Below are 18897 nucleotides of genomic sequence, written 5' to 3'. Positions count from 1 at the left end.
CACTCTGTCCCCCTTCTGGCTCCCCATCCATCTGCTGAGAGCTACTTCCACCGTTCAATAAAACCCTGCACTCATTCTCCATGTATTTTTGTATGTAGGATAAAATTCAAAACACTTAACTGTGCCCACATGTGATGCAATTTTTCCGATACACTAAGGCAAGAACCCCAAGACGAAAAGCCCTCTGTCCTTGCAATAAGGCAGAGTGTCTAATTGAGCTGATTAACACAAGCCGCCTACAGATAGCAAAACTAAAAGAGCACACTGTAACACACGCCCCACTGGGGCTTCAGGAGCTGTAAACATTCACCCCCAGACGCTGCCGTGGGGTCAGAGCCCCACAACCTGCTCATCTGCCTGCTCCCCCTAGAGGTTTGAGCAGCGGGGGGCACTGAAGAAGCGAGTCACAGCCCCATGGCATGCTCTGCGAGGGGGACAAGGCAACTTTTCCCATCTCAGAAGGAGGAGCAGGTCAGATTGGTGTACTGGCTGAGGAGGACTGCCTCCTAACCTCTTCCCTTTCTTCCCAAAAGAATGCAGAACACAAGCAAAAATAATCTAAAATCATTTCATATTACTGTTCAGAGCCAGAGGGGAATTCTGGTATAATATCAAATATATTTGGTGCTCCTGAAACCCTTGGAATAATTTCCTGAGTTACAGGAGTGTATTTTGCTATTCATAATAAGCCCCTTTGGACCACACCTGAGTTTATGCTAATGAGGTGACTTAGGGTAGGGCCCCTGGAGAGCCTCAGGATGGGGGCTGTCACCAGAAAGACCAAGTGATCTAAGGGCTGGAACTTGCAGCTCCATCCAGATCTCTGGGAAAGAAAGGAGAAGAAGCTGGAGGTAAAGTTCTATAAAACCTGTTGTACAATAAAATTTGAAAGCTTTAGGACTGTGGAGCTTGTGGAGATGGTTGGAGGGTGGTGCCCGAGGGCATGGAATCTCCATGCTCCTTCTCACATATCTATGCGATTCTTCCATCCAGGCTGGAGTGCAGTGGCATGATCTTGGCTGGCCGCTGCAACCTCCACCTCCTGGGTTCAAGCAATTCTCCTGCCTCAGCTTCCCGAGTGGCTGGGATTACAGGCACCCACCACCATGCTTGGCTAATTTTTGTTTGTATTTTTAGTAAAGATGGGGTTTCACCATGTTAGCCAGGCAGGTCTTGAACTCCTGACCTCAGGTGATCCGCCTGCTTTGGCCTCCCAAAGTGCTGGGATTACAGGTGTGAACCACCTCGCTCACCCTGTAATATCCTTTATAATAAAGTGATAAACGAGTTTTCCTCAGTTTTGTAAGCCATCCTAGCAAATTAATCAAACCCAAGGAGGGATAAGGAGAACCATGATTTACAGTCAGCAGTTCAGAAGTATAGGCGACGGCCGGGCCTAGTGGCTCATGCCTATAATCTCAGCCCTTTGGGAGGCCAAGGCGGGAGGATCACTTGAGCCTAGGAGTTCAAGACCAGCCTGGGCAACATGGCAAAACCCCATCTCTACTAAAACTACAAAAATTAGCTGGGCATGGTGGCATATGCCTGTAGTCCCAGCTACTTGGGGGGCTGATGTCGGAGGATTGCTTGAGCCCGGGAGTTCAAGGCTACAGCAAGCCATGATTGCACCACTGTACTCCAGTCTGGGCTACAGAATGAGACCTTGTCCCAAAAACAAAAACAAACAAACAAACAAAACCAGAAGTATAGGTGACCATTTGGGATTGGCATGTGAGGTGGGAAGCAGTCTTGTGGGACTGAGCCCTTCATCTGTGGCTAATTGAACTGAAGTAAAGGATGCCCAGCAGGGCTGTGCTGGAGTGTTGCTTGGTATGTACAGATTTCTTCACCCCACCCCCACACACACTTCTCCCCATGGAAGTGTGCAGTGTTGAGTGAGAGTAGAGAGAGGAAAAAAAGTTTGTTTTTTCCTCCAAAGAATCAAATGAGTCAACTCTAGAGCACACTGCAGGATTTCCAAAGCTCAGTCTTCCCCTGTAATCTTCACTTGTGCATTCATTCTATAAACATCTTCATGGAGCACCTACAAAGTAGGAGGCCCTATACTAGGCGCTGGGGACACACTGCAGCCCTCGTGAAATTTTTGTCAATCCGTAAGTCAAACAAGAATCTGCTGAGCATCTATCATGCACCCCACCGTGCTGGGTACTCAGTGAATCCCTCTGAGACTTGTCCCCTCCGGCCTGCAACAGTAAAGTACCTGAAAGCCTGGTTTCCTTTACTTTGAGGAGAGATTTCTTCTTCACAGATTGCCTGGGGGTGGCAGACAGTTTAGGAAAACAATATACAGGGCTGATTCTAGAAATTAAATGACTTGTCTCTCATGGAAGATTGCACAAATTCTGAAGAAGGGTTGATGAGCATTACCCTTAAATAGGTAAAACCATTCTAAAAAATAACACCTCAGTGGCTTTAAAAACGTTAAAGGGGTGAAACCCTGCAACCCACTCTTTATGGGGGCGCAACTGCTGACCCCACCATGGCTCTTAGAGAGATAGATCTGTACATTTTTAGATACCATAGAAAGATTTCTTTCTGCCTGAGCTTCTTCAGAGCATTGTACATTTTTATAAAATTGTAAAACAACACAGCAGGCAAAAGAATAAAAGCTTTTTCCCTCCTTTAGTCTCAATATAACTGTGTATGAAGGGCGGAGAGCCAAAAAGTTCACATTCAGAAACTCTGGTGCTATTTGTAGCTCCCTAATAACCAAAACTTTTTTGGCCATCTACTCATCCATTCATTTTGTTATCTCTAAACCTCAAAAGCCTGAGGGTAGGCACGTAGTAGGTTATTAGTGAGGACTTATTGAATGAACAGATAAATGAATGAATGGATGGCTAAATGAATGAATGAAATATCCAGAGATCAGTCCATAGTAGATCCACCTTCCCACAAGCACAGAGTAACTTCAGGAGTGGGCATCAGAAACTCTTATTTATACCCCACTGGAGACTGGAAGCAGAGAATTTCTTGTGTGCTGACCCTTAAGGGAAAGAAATTGAAGAGAGAAATACAATGGACTCACTCAAAAAGACTGCTGAATCCAAGAACTAGCGAACTGGAGAAATGTGTGATTCAATCTATCACCCACCCTCAGGTCAGTAATTACCTGTTAAGCTTGGTGAGGGATGCATGAGGCAGGAAGTCAGCCTGGGCAACATAGCGAGATCCTATCTCTAAAAAAATAAAATATATATAATTACTTCAGCTTCATTACAAATATTCATTGAGCTTTTACTATGTGCCAGGAGCTATGTCTACCAAGGTGAATAAGACCACACACTCCTATTCCTCCAGCTTACATCCTACCATCTTTTCTGTGACCAACTGCTCATTCCTGCTTTCATTTTCCTGTCTATGAATTTAGAGTCCTTAGTCCAACATTGTGCTAACCATTCCCTTGTAAATGTCTTCAACTCCCTTGCCCTCTCTCCCCTATTGCACACACACAGCAAACCTTTGCTTATGAATGAAATCTGAGACCTACTTCCTCTATGCCAGCTCAGCATTGCTGGAGAAAGTCACACAACTGTGCCAACTGATGTCATTTATAATATGTGACCCAAACTCATCCTTCTCCCAGTTATCTGATTTCAGTAAATGGCACCACGGCCCACCCAAATATTTAGGCCAGAAATTCCCTTTTACCTCATGCCCCATGTTGAAACCATCACCAAGATATTGATACCATGTCCAACATAAATCTGAGACCCACCTCTTCTCTCCATCTTCATCTGCCACCACCTTGTCCAGGTCTCTAACACCTCTCACCTGCACCACTGAAATGGGCTCTGAATTGGTCTGCTGGTTTATTCACTGAAAGAATGAAAGAGAAGTATTAACTTCTAAACTGGGTCATGTTTGCAGCAGTCACTATCTGCCACATATCTTTACCTTTACCACTTCAGTACTCACTAACCTGACTTCCGACAGCAGAACCCATATTTCTTTGCCAGAAGATTTTCTCTGGTAAAGAAGCTGTTTTGTCTACCCCTTGCAGCAGGCTAGAAATACCTGCTTGTGCCTCACAAGACATTTTCTTGTCTCCCAGACCTCAAGCAATGGCTTACAGGATTGGGTATATAAATACTCCAGTTCTGGGCCAGTTGCAGTGGCTCACACCTGTAATCCCAACGCTTTGGGAGGCTGAGGTGGGAGGACCACTTCAGGCCAGGAGTTTGAAATTTGCCTGGAAAACACAGCAAGACTCTGTCTCTGAAAAAAAAAAAAAAAAAAAAAAATATATATATATATATACACACACACACACACACACACACATATATATATATACACACATATATATATATACATACACAAAATTAGCAAGGTGTGGTGCCCATCTGGGGTCCCAGCTATTGGGGAGGCTGAGATGGAAGGATCACTTGAGCCCAGGAGTTCCAGGCTGAGGTTAGCTATGATCGTGCCACTGCACTGTAGGCTGGGCAACAGAGCCAGACCCTATCTCTAAAATAAACAAAATAAATAAATAAATAAATAAATATCAGCCGGGTGCAGTCGCTCATGCCTGTAATCCCAGCACTGCGGGAGGCCCAGGTGGGCAGATCACTTGAGGTCAGGAATTCAAGACCAGCCTGGCCAACATGGCAAAACCCCATTTCTACTAAAAATACAAAATTTAGCTGGGCATAGTGGCATGTGCCTGTAACCCCAGCTACTCAGGAGGTTGAGGCACAAGAATCACTTGAACCCGGTAGGCAGAGGTTGCAGTGAGCCGAGATTGTGCCACTGCACTCCAGCCTGGGCGGCAGAGTGAAACTGCGTCTCAAAAAAATAAATAATAAATAAATAACAAATAAATACATATCCCAGTTCTCTCAAACTCAAGTGGGATAACTTGAGGGGTACATTCTAAAGTGGTTCCCAGAACTCTTCAGAGGGATTAAGCTTCAGTTATCCACAGTGATAACTTGATTTATAACTCATCCTTTGTTGGATTTCTTCCCTCTCCTGCCTCAATTTCCCACTCTTCTATTGATGCTTCCTTACACCACCTCCCAAACAGACTACTTTGACTTGGTCTTCTTCCAGGGGAAACCAGACAAAGCCAACGTCTCTTTCTACCATCCTTACCACGGCATATTATTGCCTTTAGGATAAAATTCAAAACACTTAACTTTTCTCCAGAAGGTCCTATATGCTACTCCTACATTTTAATTCCCTTTCCCACAACACTGGTTTCATATTGCCTCCTTTATTTTTTTTTTCCCCCAAGGCAGTTTCTCACTCTGGCACCCAGGCTGGAGTGCAATGGCATGACCACAGCTCACTGCAGCCTCAACCTCTTGAGCTCAATGAATCTTCCCACTTCAGCCTCCTGAGTAGCTGGGATTACCAGATGAGCACCACCATGCCTGTGTAGTTTTTGTATTCTTTGTATGTAGAGACAGGGTTTCACCATGTTACAGGAAGCATAGCAGCATCAGCTTCTGGGGAGGCCTCAGGGAGCTTACAGTCATGGCAGAAGGCAGCCAGGCTGTGCTCCAGCCACCTTGGGCACATGTCAGCACCTCCTGAGGCTGTGTCACCAACATGCGTCCTTAACTTTGGCAAAATATACTTCCTAAATTGACTGAGATCTGTCTCAGATTTTGGGGGTTCACAGTACCTCATGGGACTTAGAGGCTGTTGGATCAATAAAATGAGGTGCCATTTCTTTTATCTGACACTGTGAGCTTTGTGATCCATTAGCGCCTTCTGTCCATGGCAATTTAACTTCATGGAAATTACATATTTGTATACAAATTTCTTCTATTATACTGTGAACCCTTTGAGGTTAAGATTTTGTTTGATCTTAAAAATAAAATTGGCAGTTGGTGGCTTCCAGTATGCTAGGCCCTCTGCCATGTCCTTATTAAGAAAGCTAAGATTTCTGTTTCCTTGGAGCTTCCGGTCTAGTCGGGAGACAAATCTTAAGCAAACTCACAAACAGGATTACAAGTTGTAGTAAGTGCCATGAAGCCAATAAAGGAAGAGAATATCAGGAGAAACTAGATGAATTAATAAAGGAAGGCCTTTACTAATTCTGTCTAAGAAAGGAAATTTTAACTGAGACTTGGAGGAAGAGGGTCAAGCCAGCATGTGAAGAGCTGGGCAAGGGTGATCCAGGCCCAGGGAATGGGGTGTGCAAAGGCCCTGAGGTGGCAGAGGGCTGAGAATATTCAAAGAATTGAAAGGAGGCAGGCAGGATGTGGTGGCTTATGCCTGTAATCCCAGCACTTTGGGAGGCTAAGGCCTCCCAAATGAGCCAATTAAACCTCATTTCTTTATAAATTACCCAGTCTCAAGTATTTATTTATAGCAGTTTGAGAACAGACTAATACAGAGGTAGAGTTTCCTTAAAATGAGCTTTACCACACAAACCATAACTATTCTCTCACCCACATTTATGTAAGTGCCCAGAAGTATAACACTCTGTTGTCCCACAATCCCCACCCCATTACAAATATTCAGACCATGTTCCTCCCTTGGCATAAAAAGTCAGCAAATAGTCCCTTCCTTTTCTGCCCCTCTAACTCCAGTGTGGGACTACTGCTAATGATTATTATGACCAGTATGTTAACTGATCACAACTTAACAGAATTGTATACTCAAAGAATCATAGGGTTACAAAGAGCCTAATGAGATTTGTCCGATTGTGAATTTAATAAAGGTAAAAATTATATGCCCAACTTGAGAGGAAACCCTTATTACTTTTTCCCTCCCCTACCAAAGAAAGTTAACAGAGGTAAGCATCCATTTAGGTCCTTCCTTTTTAAATTTGCATAATAAAAATTTTCAACACAGAGTAGTAGAGAGAGCTGGGCACAGTGACTCACGTCTGTAATCCCAGCACTTTGGGAGACTGAGGTGGGAGGATCCTTTGAGCCCAGGAATTCGAGACCAGCCTGGGCAACATGGTTGAGACCCCATCTCTGGAAAAAAGAAAAAAATTCGCCAGAATGGTGACACACAACTGTGGTTCCAGCTACTCAGCAGGCTGAGGTGGAAAGACTGCTTGAGCCAGAGAGGTCGTGGTTGCAGTGAGCCATGATCACGCCACTGCACTCCACCTTGGGCAACATGGCGAGACCCTGTCTCAAATAAAGAGAAATAGAAAGAGTAATATCATGAACCCATCACTCCTGTATCTATTGCTCATCTTCAACAATCATCAAGGCCAATTTCATTTCATCTCTAACCTCCCTTCCTGCCCACATACATTTAACCCCTACCTTGAAACTTTGGGATATATTTTTTTTAATTTCGGATATCACAGATATCACGTCATTTCATCTATAAATACCTCATCTGTAATACATATCTCTTAAAAATAATCTCTTAACATTACTACTATCCAAATTTTTTAAATCCCTTAATTTCATCAAATATCCCTGTGTACTTATTTCCCTATGTAAACCAAAAATAAAATTCTAAGGCCCCCCCCAACCATCCAAATGGACCCCTCCTCCCAGCCAAGGGCATTTCAAAGTTAACCCAAAAAACTAGTTCAGGCCATAATGGAAGAGGGGGTCAAACATGTCTCATTATATCCTCCATCATTAACATCAAAACAGAGCTTAAGTCTGAAAAGAAACATTTACAATCTATTCTCTCTGAAGCCTGCTACTTGGAGGCTTCAGCAGCATGATAAAACCTTGGTTTCCACAACCCTTTATCATAACCCAGATATTCCTATCTATTGACAATAACTCTTTCAACCAATTGCCAATTAGAAAATTCTAAAATCTAGGCTGGGCATGGTGGCTCACAGCTGTAATCCCAGCACTTTGGAGCCCCAAGTGGGCAGACCACTTCAGGTCAGGAGTTCAAGACCAGCTTGGCCAACATGATGAAACCCCATCTCTACTAAAAATATAAAAAAAAAAAATTAGCCGGGTGTGGTGGCGCATGCCTGTGATCCTAGCTACTCAGGAGGCTGAGGTGGGAGGATTCCTTGAACTCTGGAGGCATAGGTTGCAGTAAGCCAAGATTGTACCACTGCACTCCAGCCTAGGCAACAAAGCGAGACTCCATCTCAAAAATAAATAAAATCTACTTATGACCTGGAAGCCCCCCTACTTTGAGCTGTCCTGCCCTTCCAGATCAAACCAATGTAAATCTTCACATGTATTGATGGATGTATCGTGTTTCCCTAAATGCATAAAAGCTAGCTGTACCCCGACCACCATGGGCACATGTCCTCAGGACTTCCTGAGGCTGTGTCATGGGCGTGCCCTTAATTTTGGCAAAATAAACTTTGTAAATCAACTGAGACCTGTCTCAGATACTTTTGGGTTCACACCGAAGTGTCTCATGTTGTGTTTGTTTTATAGTTGGCTTGTTCAAATCAGGATCCAAACAAGGTCTACACTTGCATTTAGTTGATAAGTCTCTTAAATCTGTTTTAATTTATGGCTTTTGCTTCCATCTGCCATGGCTCCCCACCCACCACACCCTGTACCAGGATTACATTTTGAGACAATCTTTCCAAGCCTTGTGAACACACTGTTTTCTGATTTCAACTGACTCATCTCTCCTGCTAAACAAATAAAAACCTAATAGACCACCTTCTTTTTATTTTAAATTTCTTTTTTTGCTGAGGAAGGGTCTCACCATGCTAGCCAGGCTGGTCTTGAACTCACGGCGTCACGCAATCCTCTCTCCTCAGCCTCCCAATGCACTGGGATTATAGGCATGAGCCAACATGCCTGGCCTAGACACCCTTCTTTAAGATATAACTTTAAGGGGTATGCTTGGATTTAGGTCTATGTTAAAGTATTAAAATTTATCAATGAAAGATAGTCTGATTATACCTTATACTGGAGGAGATAAGAGTCAATTTCACACAACAGTTGCTATAACACTTTTTTAAAACTCTACTATCAGGGGATGTTTCACAAAAGTCAATAAGTATTTTGCTCCATTGACGGTGCCTTTGCCATAGCTTTTAAATAATATGAAACCAGAAAATGTTTCAGTGGCAATACACATCAGTTACACCCTGATAATGGTACCCCTTCACCCTAGACCTTCTTAAGGTTACTTTTATATTCTTCTCTCTATGAAGTGGCATAAAACTAATAGCTTCACAGGAAAAATCTCACTGAGACCTCTTGGCAAGTTTCCCCCAAGCCGAGTCGCATCTGTGGAGAACTGGTGTGAAGTGAAAACACAGGGAGTAACAGATATCTGTGAATTTATTTGGGTCAACTTGACGCTATTAACTGCAGGCTTTGACGGAAACGCTGTGATCCCTCCTCCCTAGTCTGGCTTCCTTGCTTAGGACCCAGGAGGAAGCACATTCTCAAGGTCTGTTTACTCTTCCAACGTGGTTCCACTGGGCTTGCACCTCACCCCTGCACTTAACACCTGAACAGGCAAAGTTTTGCACTGTAAACTTGGAGGTGTGAGTCTCATTATTGCTTTTCCTGTGGTGCATGCCTGGGATTTGTCCAGCGCTAGAACAGGCAAGAGTTCAAGGCAGCCTTGACGGCACCTTTTCATGGCTTGAGTCAATTAGCAAGGGATTCCAAGCTGGCCTGGAAGTCCTGGCTGCCAGAAAGTCCCCGGAGCAACAGTTGGAATAAAAATAATAAAAACAACTACAGAGTAATTTGTGAAAATGCCAAGTACAGCACAAACACACTGACCCTTGTAAACCTTGACACGAACTGGGAGAGGTGGGGCCCAGCGTGCCTTCAGGATGGCAGAGGTGGGAGGCTGCTGCCTTTCTGCCAATTCTCCAGCCTTTCCAAATTTTCCTAACACCTAACATCGTCCAACCAAACTCTCCTAACACCGCTCACTCTACCTGACCAGACATCTGGGTCATCCCGTCTTTCATCTAAGCAGGCCCTCTCTCCACACAACTCCTTTCTTCCACAAATGAAAGTGTTGCATGTATAAGGTAAGGCCAGAGCCTGCAATTCTAACAGCCTGTTAAAAACAGCAGCTTCAAAAAGAGGGCCTGCTAAACAGCTCTTCAAGCCTCTAATGACTCCCAGAACCTAAATAAGTCAACATTAAACTTCCAGGCTCTACAATTTATCCTTTTCTCTTCTCCTTCCTCCCATTAAATGGTTCAGGATATACACACCACTGTTTACAAAAAAGCAAATACTTCTCTTAAGATAAATGGACTTTCTCTAAGCTCACAGCTGTATAAGCTACAAAAAGCTACAGAAGTGATTGATAAACCACCACAGCTTAGTTTATATAGACACAATTAAAGCTAAGGACAGCCCAAATCACATTTTGTTACTACTGCATATATTGAAATAAAGACTGTTTTAGGACTCCTACACTTGACCATATTAGGAAGGTGAGGAAAAAATAATCTAAATTGGAAAGAGAGAAATAAAGGAAGATTTGATTTTATTTCATATACATTTGCAATTTTTTAACTTTATTTTATTATTATTATTATTATTATTATTATTGAGACAGGGTCTCACTCTGTCATCCAGGCTGGAGTGCAATGGCATGATCTTAGCAGCACTGCAACCTCCGCCTTCCAGGTTCAAGCAATTCTCCTGCCTCAGCCTCCCAAGTAGCTGGGATTACAGGCGTGCCATGCCAGCCTACATTTTCAATTTTTTTTTTTTAATCCTCATTGTGGGCCAGGCACGGTGGCTCATGCCTGTAATCCCAGCACTGCAGGAGGCTGAGGCGGGTGAATCACCTGAGGTCAGGAGTTCCATATCAGCCTGACCAATATGGTGAAACCCCGTCTCTACTAAAAATACAAAAATTAGCCGGGCATGGTGGCACATGTCTGTAGTCCCAGCTACTCCGGAGGCTGAGGCAGGAGAATCACTTGAACCTGGGAGGCAGAGGTTGCAGTGAGCTAAGATCGTGTCACTGCACTCCAGCCTGGGCAACAGAGTAAGACTCCATCTCAAAACAAAATAAAAAATCCTCATTGTGGTTCTGCTGGGGGCAGGCCAGGGGACAGGAAAAAAGGTAGTGACCAAGAGACATAGATGGGGCTTCCAGGGGATGCTGGTGATGTTCCCCATTTCCGAACTGGGGTGTTTTTTGTTTGTTGTATAGAGTCAAGGTCTCACTGTGTTGCCCAGGCTGCTCTTGAACTCCTGGGCTCAAGTGATCCTCCTGCCTCAGTCTCCTAAAGTGCTGGGATTACAAGCATAAGCCTCCGTGTCTGGCCAAGGATCATTCTTGGTTTTCTGCCTTAGTAAGTTCCAAAAATACCACTTTCCCCCTTTCCTTCACCTCCCCCAAGTCTGCCTCAGTTGGGCTGGGGTGGGATGCAGCTATCTGCTTTTATAAAAGTCATATAATTCGCAGGTTCTTGGGATTTGGAAAAAGTAATAATAATAATAATAAAAGTCACGTGAGATAACTTCTGAGCAGGTGGTTTAGGAACACACTTTAAGATACAGTGAGTTCTTAGAGGCCTCCATAAGAAATACTTAAAAATAAACTTTTGCAATATAAATGTATTTATTACCACTAAACTGAACACTTAAAAATGGTAAAGATGGTAAATTATATATGTGTATTTTACTTCAATAAAAATAAATTTTTAAAAAAATAAAAACTATTCTGTGAAAAAAATAATAAACTCTACTCTAAATGTATTTGGGTGTTATAAAAGCAGATAGCTGGATTCCACCTCAGTCCAACTGAGGCGGACTTGGGGGAGGGCGGGGAAAGGGAGAAACTGGTATTTCTCTAGTTTATCTGAGGCAGAAAACCAAGAATAATCCTTGGCCAAATGCAGTGGCTCATGCCTATAATCCCAGCTCTTTGGGAGGCTGAGGCAGGAGGATCACTTGAGTCCAATAGTTGAAGACCAGCCTGAGCAACAAAGCAAGACCCCATCTTTACAAAAATGAAACGAAAGAAAAAAAATTAGCCAGGCATGTTGGTGCATGTCTATAATCCCAGCTACATGGGAGGCCGAAGCAGGAGGATCCTCTGAGCCTAGAAGGTCGAGACTGCAGTGAGCTATGATTGTGCCACTGCACTCCAGCCAGGACACCAGAGTGAGACAAGACCCTATATCTTGAAGAAAAAAAAAAAAAAAAACCTTCCTCTCACACACTGCACACACTGCCCACATCCAGACAGACATCAGTTCCATCCCATGGCCCAGCCTCTAGCCTCTCTTTCTTGATCTCCTAATATGCGTCCTGATTTTATTCTTGCCCTCTGCGTATTTGCCCTCCATATGGTTTCCAGGATAATATTTCAAAAACACAAACATGACTATTTAATAAAGAGCCCCCTTTACTAGCCCCCTAACACTCACACCAAAATACATGCAATTAAGCCCAGCTCCTTAGCAAGGTCTACAGCCCTGCCTCTCTATCTTCCTCTCCCCTGACTGCGCTCATCATCCCCACATCTCCAGCCTGCTTTCTGGTTCCCGAACACATCATGTTCTTCTGCACCTTTTTGCCTTTGCTAATTTTGTTTCCTCTGCCTGGAAGGCCCATACATTCCCTTCTCCCCCTGGCAGAGTTCTACTCAAATGTGAGGCTAAGGCCACATCAAACGCCACCTTATCTGCCTTCCTTTCCTGCTGGAAGTTCCTTCCCTTGCTATCTGTCACCACTAGAATGACTATAATGAATATATTATGTCTGTTTTTACGAAGAACTTCTCTACCAGATTATCGCCCCCTAAAGAAATGGATCATACCTTGTTCTCTATGAAGTTCTAAAGCCTTACATAGTTTCTGATGCATATTAGGTGCTCAATAAATATTTCCTCCACTGAATTTAATCAACTCTAACAAAAGAAAACCAAAAAAAACTATTACTTGGGCTGCGCGCAGTGGCTCACGTCTGTAATCCCAACACCGGAAGGCTGAGGCAGGCAAATCACATGAGGTCAGGAGTTCGAGACCAGCCTGGCCTACATGGCGAAACCCCGTCTCTACTAAAAATACAAAAATTAGCCAGGCATGGTGTTGTGTGCCTGTAATCCCAGCTACTTGGGAGGCTGAGGCAGGAGAATGGCTTGAACCCACGAGGCAGAGGTTGCAGTGAGCCAAGATTACACCATTGTACTCCAGCCTGGGTGACAGAGAGAGACTCCATCTCAAAAAATAAATAAAATAAAATAAAATCTATTACTTGGCTCTTCAGCCTTGGGCTCTCTTACCTAAACTGTTTCCTTTCAGTTCCCTTCCAATTATAGTGAACACTGGTCATTTCTGGCCTGCAAAGACGATGCTGCAGAGGCCATCTTTCTTTGCTAAGCCTCTTCTCATTGGCCAGGCTTGGGCCTGAGCAGCCAACACTGGTGCCAGCAACTATAATTACACACTTGTCCTGTGAACAGCGGCCATGACCCAGCAGCAAGGTGAGCACAGTAACTGGAAAGTGCTCTGTCTTTGCCAGTTGTTAGAGCCTTCTTCTGTCACCTTCTGAAGCACCAGGCAGCAGATAGAATTACCCTCACCCAGAGCAGAGATGTCTTGTAGGATACTTAACTCCCTCCAAGCCAAACCACCTTTTCTTCCAAACCTCACCTTCTCAGGGGTTGCTCTTCCAGCCTGAGATGCACAGAATCATCTTGGAATGATTTGAGTTATATGTGTAATCACACTGACTCAGTGGCTGGGCATAGCTTGGGGAGGCCCATGGCTGAAAACAGGTTCAGGTGGACAAGCACTGGGTCCATAGAAAGCATTTCAAAAAATTAAGATGATGAGCAGCTTTCAAATTATACCATCTTCACATTGAAAAGGACATTTAATAAATACCGAGTATCACAGAAGCAACTTAGAGATCAACAAGTCCATACCCTCATTTTACAGATGAGGAAACTGAGACCAAGAAACGGGGGGGTGACTTGCCCAAGGTTACCCAGCTATTTGGCACTGAGCTTCATTCTATTCAGCATTCTTTCCAGCTTCCACACTTAAGCTCAGGGACTCACTGGCAAAAACAAAGTCCAGGGTTTCCCAACATCTCTGCCCAGTCCATCTCTTATCGACTCACTTGTCTTTAAGAAGGTTGCACTTTTAGTCCCACGGCCTATTTACTGAAACTGCACATCAGACCCCTCAGCAAATCCACAGGATGTCCCCTCTCCCATGCACTTGGAAGCTTCCACTTAAGCCACAGTTTCTATACCTGCACCAGACCACCCAAAGTGATTTTTAAAATTACAGAATTCTGGCCCTCTATATTAGTATTTTCCATTTCAGTAGATCTGGGATGGAGCTCAAGCAAGAGTATTTTTTTTTTTTTTTTTTTTTTTTTTGAGATGGAGTCTCGCTCTGTCGCCCAGGCTGGAGTGCTGTGGTGTGATCTCGGCTCACTGCAAGCTCCACCTCCCGGGTTCATGCCATTCTCCTGCCTCAGCCTCCTGAGTAGCTGGGACTACAGGTGCCCGCCACCATGCCTGGCTAATTTTTTGTATTTTTAGTAGAGACAGGGTTTCACGGTGTTAGCCAGGATGGTCTCGATCTCCTGACCTCGTGATCCGCCCACCTCAGCCTCCCAAAGTGCTGGGATTGTAGGCGTGAGCCACCACGCCCGGCCGCAAGTGTATTTTTTTTGTAACTCCTTCACTAAGTCTTCTGTGACTCAAAATTTCAGGACCAGTAGACCAGCTGCCCTTTTTGGGTCCTTCCTGACCTAGAGATCTATGCTTCTACATAATGTGGAATCCCCCACCTCAGATTCACTGGAGTTCCATTATTTCTGATTTTTCTTTAAAAAGGATAAAATCAGAAGTATGAGTTTGTTATCCAAACTTAAAGCAAGAAAACGGGCATCCAGAGAGAATGTCAAAGTTACTCAAGGTCACCAACAGACTGCCTCCATCAGCAGTAGACGTTTTAACTCAAAGACCATGCGGTGATGCTGTCCTATAGAATAAGCAGCAAAAAAAAAAAAAAAAGACCTGTGACCCTGAATGACTCAGCCACTGCCCTGCAAGGTCAAAGTCAATTAAAGTCTGTGCACCATCTCTGCATCCATGACATGACAGCGATAATGTTTGCCTCCATTTCAGGCAACAGAGATGCTTATGAAACACTGAAAGGATAAAAGTGTTAGGGGAAGACACAACTGCCTTTTTAAAATAACTCAGATGTGATATTCTCCCTTAAGTGGCCACATTGAGCAAAATTTCCATTTAGATCCAGCATGGTCATATGAAATATGAGAACACTGACATCTTAAACCCCTGTTCATATAACTTAGGCTATGGCTAACCTCAGTATGGCTACTTTAATTTATAATTTATAAAAACCAGCCTAACACCAAGATACAACTTTCTTAGGTCATTAGATTCTTAGTCTCCAGTAAATCCAAAATCCTATTATAAACTTTGCAAAAAGGGAGGTGCCTCCATGGGAAAAAAAAAATCATAAACTGGTTCAACTATGAATACTGGACTCTAGGGGCTGGAAACCGAAGAGCTGGCTGAGGATCCTTGCTTAAGTGACCCAAACAACGTTCCTGGAATCATCACGCACCCCTAAGAAAACCTTTATTTTAGCTTCATACACCATCTTGTCCCAAATCCCACTAATTTATGAGCAAACAGAAACAGTGCTATTCAATAGAATGCCTTAGGTAGGATTGAAAGCTCAATAAAGTCTTGAATACAATTCCACTGAGTGATATGAGATTTCAATGGCTACCATCTCCTGGGATTGCAGCTCCTACAATGCTAAGGCTGTTTTGCAATCACATTCTTCCACCTCCATGCATGTGAAGCTCATACTCAGAGTTCCCTCCAGTTTTCCTACTGGTCTTCAGGATGGGAAGCTCTCACTGATCTTCACTTACATGCAGTGGGAAGCCACAGAGACAGCAGTATAGTAAAAAGAGGAATCTGAAAAAATGGAGCACTGGGACAGAGCAGAGAGAAGTGGACACACAAGTTGAACAAGCTCAAGGGCTAATACCAGAGAAGCAATTGCAAAAGCAGAGAAGGAGAGAAAAGGAAGAGAAAGGAGAATAACGTATCTATTTTCAAGATAGATGGTAAGTACAAGAAATAGTTCTCAATTCCAGATTGTTTTGAGTGAGGCAGTAAGAATAGAGGTAAAGGGTGATGGGTGACAGCTGCAAGGAAGAGAAAAGTCATGTCATCCCATGCACTGACTATACCAAGGCAGTGCTGGGACCAAGAAAGCTATAGCTGTCAGGCCCAGGTGAGTTCAGGCTGACCTGGCAGACTGAACTCACACAGCAGTGTGGCTGCACACGAGGTACTTGACATTCTGGTTTCCAAGCCCACAGGGAATACAGAGCCACAGCCTGTCCTAGGCCAGTCTTGGAGGAGGACAGGAAATTCCCAGTGGGCAAAATACATGAGTTTTTTCCCCACCAAATGGACTGGAAACTTCAGCAGATCCCAATTTTGCTCAACCTACTATGTGAACTCCAAATGAAGGTTTTTTAGAACAGGCACATAGAACGAGTCTCTCAGAGTGGTAAAACCAGATAATGTGCCTGTGCTCTCTGGAGAGCCTCAGAGTCTCTGGGAAGAAGTTGAGGCTGGCGGGGAAGCCACAGGTGCCCACTTGTCCTAGGCAGCTTGGGCTACTATAAGACATGACATAGACTGGGTGACTTGAAAAACAGAAATTTATTGCTCATGGTTCTGAAGGGTAAAAGTACAAGATCAAGGCACCACCAACTAATTCTGTTTGTGGAGAGGAACCTCGTCCTGGTTTGCAGACAGCAATACCCTCACATGACTGAGAGAGGTCATCCCTCTCATGTCTCTTCTTATCAAGGTACTAATCCCATTTATGAGGGCTCCACCCTCATGACCTAATCACCTTCCAGAAGCCCCACCTCCAAATATCATCACACTGGGGATTAGGGTTTCAACATAGGAATTGGGGGCAATAGTGGACATGATTGAACAAACATTCAGTCCATAGTATCACTAATATTTGTTTTTCTCTTTTGTCTTATAACAAAAAATGTCAACCTACAAAAAGGTGTAACATAAACCAGTTTCCACCATACAGATTTAACAAATGTTAATATTTTGCCCTATCACCTTTGCATCTTTATTCTAATGTTACATCTACACTTGAACCTTATGGGACTTCTCCCTGATCTTGTTTCCTGAGAAGTAGCCACAGTCATGAAATTTGTGTTTATCATTTAAACCCCTCTTTTTAAATTTTTACTACATATATATGTGTCTGTATAAACAATATTTGCTATTATTTGGAGGTATTTTTTAAATTTGCATAAAAGGTAGTACATATGATCCTGAAACTTGCTTTTTTAAATTCAAACATTCTGTTTTTAATATTTATCCATACTGCTACATGTAGGTATTTATTTAGAGACAGGATCTCGATCTGTCACTCAGGCTGCAGTGCAGTGGTGTAATCATAGTTCATTGCATCCTTGACCTCCCGGGCTCAGATGACCCTCTTGCCTCGGCCTCCCAAAGTGCTAGGATTATAGGCATGAGCCACCATGCCTGGCTCATTCATTTAATTGTGGTATGTTCTTTCTTCGGATAGCCCTTGATTATTTATTCATTCTTCTTTTGACAGACTTTCGGTTTTCATTTTTGCTGTTACAATACTGCAATGAAATCCTCGTTTCTCTAGGGCATATACCTGGTGATAGGGTACATATATATTTACCTTCCACAAAAACTACCACATTTTCCCTATAATGGCTCTTCCAAAATATGTTCACTAACAATGCGTGAGGTTTACTTTTTCTCTACACTCTAATATTGTTGACTTTTAATTTTCATTAATCTGATGAGTGTGACATAACATCTCATTTTTATTTTAGTTTGCATTTCTATGACTACTGGTAAGACTGATCATCTTCACATATATTTTCTTCTTCAGATCAGCCTCTTCCGGGAATTGCCTGTTCATAATCTTTTCTCACTTTTCCTTTTTTTTTTTTTCTTGGTTAGGAAGTTGTCTCTCAGTTATTTACAGGAGCTCTTTATATTCTTTGCATACTCTGGATGCTAACCCTTTGTTGATTGTGTAGAATGCAAAGTATTCTCCCAAAAGATAATTTGTATATTAACACTGTTTTGGGTATCTTTTGTCATTCAGAAGGGTTTTATTTCTTAATATAGTCAAGTGTATCAACTTTTCCTTTACAGTTGTAATTTTTGTGTTTTGTATAGAAATTCTTCCCTATCCTGAAGGATAGTCTCCTATAACTCATTTTAGAGTTTTGCTTTTTGTAATTAGAGCTTTAATTATTCTAAGATGTATTTTTGTGTATGATAGATTATAGACATATATTTTAATTTTTTCTCATATAGCTATCCAGTTGCCACAGCAACATTTATTGGAATAGGCCATCATTTTCCCTGATTTGTAATGTCTCTTTTATCACACGTCATGTTTCGTATATGTTTGGGAGTCTTTGTGGGCTCTCTATTCTTTTCTATTAGTCTTTCTGCTTCATCACTCTGCCAGTATCACACTGTTCTTGATTAAATAGCTATTTAATGAGTCTTGATATCTGCCAGAGCAAGACTCCTCCCCTTCCCCTCCCATTTTCTTCAATTTTTTTTCAAAATTTTCTTAGCTTATTCTTAGCTTCTTCATCTTCCAAATTAATTTTTGTTTTAGCCTGTGAATTTCGATGAAATTTCTGTTTGGGATTGTGTTAGTTTAGGGGTTAATCAGAAACACAGAACCACTGCGAGTGATATAGAGTAAGGGATTTATTATAGGGCTGAGACCTCATACAATTGTGGAAGGTAAACATTTTATGCAAGGTCATTGGTTCCATGTCTGCTGTCAGACCTCAAGTCACCAGAGCCAGCAGTAGGGAAAGAAGATGAATGGGAAAGACCACGAATAATTAGGAACCTGTAAGGGCAAACCCATGTCTGTCTGTCACTATCCTCAACCTTCGTGACGACCAG

At 42.9% G+C, this 18897-nt stretch overlaps 1 long non-coding RNA gene across 1 annotated transcript in view; it reads right to left on the bottom strand.

Moving 5' to 3' along the window:
* Positions 1–18897, bottom strand: part of LOC129524622 (uncharacterized) — a 187169-nt gene that overhangs the window by 136401 nt on the left and 31871 nt on the right. Inside the window, exons 2-3 of the long non-coding RNA XR_008668484.2 lie at positions 3740–3840; positions 3134–3200 (exon numbers count right to left, since the gene is read on the bottom strand). This is a non-coding gene — a long non-coding RNA (uncharacterized lncRNA). The remainder of the gene's footprint in view (positions 1–3133; positions 3201–3739; positions 3841–18897) is intronic.

Source organism: Gorilla gorilla, chromosome 13 (assembly GCF_029281585.2).
Source record: "Gorilla gorilla gorilla isolate KB3781 chromosome 13, NHGRI_mGorGor1-v2.1_pri, whole genome shotgun sequence".
Classification (NCBI taxonomy): domain Eukaryota; kingdom Metazoa; phylum Chordata; class Mammalia; order Primates; family Hominidae; genus Gorilla; species Gorilla gorilla.
Note: the sequence above shows the minus strand (reverse complement) of the source record. Positions and strands in the feature narration are given on the sequence as shown.